At 38.0% G+C, this 2581-nt stretch overlaps 2 pseudogenes; one reads left to right on the top strand and one right to left on the bottom strand.

Moving 5' to 3' along the window:
• Window positions 1–716: 716 nt before the first annotated feature.
• Window positions 717–835, bottom strand: LOC134961936 (5S ribosomal RNA; annotated as a pseudogene).
• A 1147-nt stretch (window positions 836–1982) lies between these two features.
• Window positions 1983–2101, top strand: LOC134961934 (5S ribosomal RNA; annotated as a pseudogene).
• Window positions 2102–2581: the final 480 nt, after the last annotated feature.

The raw sequence follows: 2581 nt of genomic DNA, 5'->3' as shown, positions 1-2581 counted from the left end.
TATTTCTCTGCTGATTTTTATGTTTCTTTTTACTGCTACTGTGATGCATGGAGTTTGTCATAAATAAATATCATTGACTTTTTACTCAAGTTGTCGTGGTCACGCCTTCGGGCGGTTTCTATTCATGTTACTTACATGTCCAGGGGTCTGATACAACCTAGCAGTGGGAGAAAAAGAAAGCTCTTGTGTGGGCGCACTCTTAGAAAAGGAAAAAGAAAATTCTTAGATAGAAAAAGATTATGTTAAAACATATGTTTATTAATTAATTATTTAAGAATAATTATCCTTCTACGATCCTAAAGAAAAATGCACAAAAAGTGCAAAGAGATTTATTACAAAATTATGTTAAAATGTTCTGGTCTGTAAATCATGAAGAGAAGATTTAGAAAGGTTGCAGACACTGTATAGTCTGACACCCGTTTCTCCTGACCAGTACAGATAATCTGTATTAATAGGACCCACGGAGGAGGTCGGTGTACATATTTTATCATAGAAAGACTGAATACATTGGGTCAATACTATGCACTTTGTTAGTTACCCATGAAATCATATGGCATAAATTCAGATTGGATGTCTGGCTGTGCTCATGAGAAATAGATCCTCATGAAGGAGGATATAAAAGGAAAGAAAGAAAAATAAGAAGAGGCTGAAGAAAGTGTAAATAGTGGTGATACTGCTGTTGGTGTCCACCCTTCAGAGGAAGGGGAATAGTTCCTGTCCTACAACACCGGGTATTCCCAGGGAGTCTCCCCTCGTGGTACTAACCCAGCCCAACGCTGTTTAGCTTCCAAGATCGGACGAGATCGGGCACAAGAGGCGTGGTATGGTAGTAGGAGGGATATCTACCAATGAGAGTGCACCTATATATGAAAGTATAAGAAGATAGAAAAATAGGACAGGTAATAGGTGGATCTGCTTTCCACGTTTGGCAGAGTAAAATGACTGTCACACCGTGGCGCCGTGTACCCTGAATCGGGGATGAGAGTCCACTAGACAGTAATCAGTTAGAAAAATGAAGAAAGACAGTATATAGATGGAGTTAAATAACCATTCAATATTATGGAAATATACAATGACGAAGAAAAAAATAAAAAAGTCAAAGTGAGTTACAAAAACCAGAAACAAACTGACTATGCAGAGATCCCGGAAGTGAACAAGCCCGCGGGCGAAACGCGTTTTCTACGGATTCCACAGCGGGACCTGCGCATGGAGGCTTCTCTATTTATCATCCACCTGCTGCGTCTGATCTTTTGAGTATTTTGGCTTTTTTGCCAACATCAATAATCGCTATATTATTTTTTTGACTAGATGTCTATATAGGTCCTTATTTTCAACATAAGCCTATAATGTGCTTCATTTCTAATATAGGCACTCATTGTTGATGCATGATATATTCATATATCTCTTAGGAGGTATCTACACACACAATAATAATGACTCTGTGTGTTTAACCCAGTTCATCTGTCTGGGTGATTAGAGGGTGATCCCTAATTTTTGATACTACATGATTATATTGGCCTTAAGCAATATACTTTATTATAAGTGCTTATTCCTGTGATCACTTACTTTCTGGTTTTTTTATATCAGCCTCACACAATATTCTTATCAGATGCAGCAATCCCCATTTTCAATCGCGCACGGGTTATTTATCTTTGTCTAGTATTGAATGCATACAAAGACTGCATAGTCAGTTTGTTTCTGGTTTTTGTAACTCACTTTGACTTTTTTATTTTTTTCTTCGTCATTGTATATTTCCATAATATTGAATGGTTATTTAACTCCATCTATATACTGTCTTTCTTCATTTTTCTAACTGATTACTGTCTAGTGGACTCTCATCCCCGATTCAGGGTACACGGCGCCACGGTGTGACAGTCATTTTACTCTGCCTAACGTGGAAAGCAGATCCACCTATTACCTGTCCTATTTTTCTATCTTCTTATACTTTCATATATAGGTGCACTCTCATTGGTAGATATCCCTCCTACTACCATACCACGCCTCTTGTGCCCGATCTCGTCCGATCTTGGAAGCTAAACAGCGTTGGGCTGGGTTAGTACCACGAGGGGAGACTCCCTGGGAATACCCGGTGTTGTAGGACAGGAACTATTCCCCTTCCTCTGAAGGGTGGACACCAACAGCAGTATCACCACTATTTACACTTTCTTCAGCCTCTTCTTATTTTTCTTTCTTTCCTTTTATATCCTCCTTCATGAGGATCTATTTCTCATGAGCACAGCCAGACATCCAATCTGAATTTATGCCATATGATTTCATGGGTAACTAACAAAGTGCATAGTATTGACCCAATGTATTCAGTCTTTCTATGATAAAATATGTACACCGACCTCCTCCGTGGGTCCTATTAATACAGATTATCTGTACTGGTCAGGAGAAACGGGTGTCAGACTATACAGTGTCTGCAACCTTTCTAAATCTTCTCTTCATGATTTACAGACCAGAACATTTTAACATAATTTTGTAATAAATCTCTTTGCACTTTTTGTGCATTTTTCTTTAGGATCGTAGAAGGATAATTATTCTTAAATAATTAATTAATAAACTTATGTTTTAACATAAT

The sequence above is a fragment of the Pseudophryne corroboree genome, chromosome 9, assembly GCF_028390025.1.
Source record: "Pseudophryne corroboree isolate aPseCor3 chromosome 9, aPseCor3.hap2, whole genome shotgun sequence".
NCBI lineage: Eukaryota > Metazoa > Chordata > Amphibia > Anura > Myobatrachidae > Pseudophryne > Pseudophryne corroboree.
The sequence above is the reverse complement of the archived record's forward strand: the minus strand, read 5'-3'. Positions and strand labels throughout refer to the sequence as shown.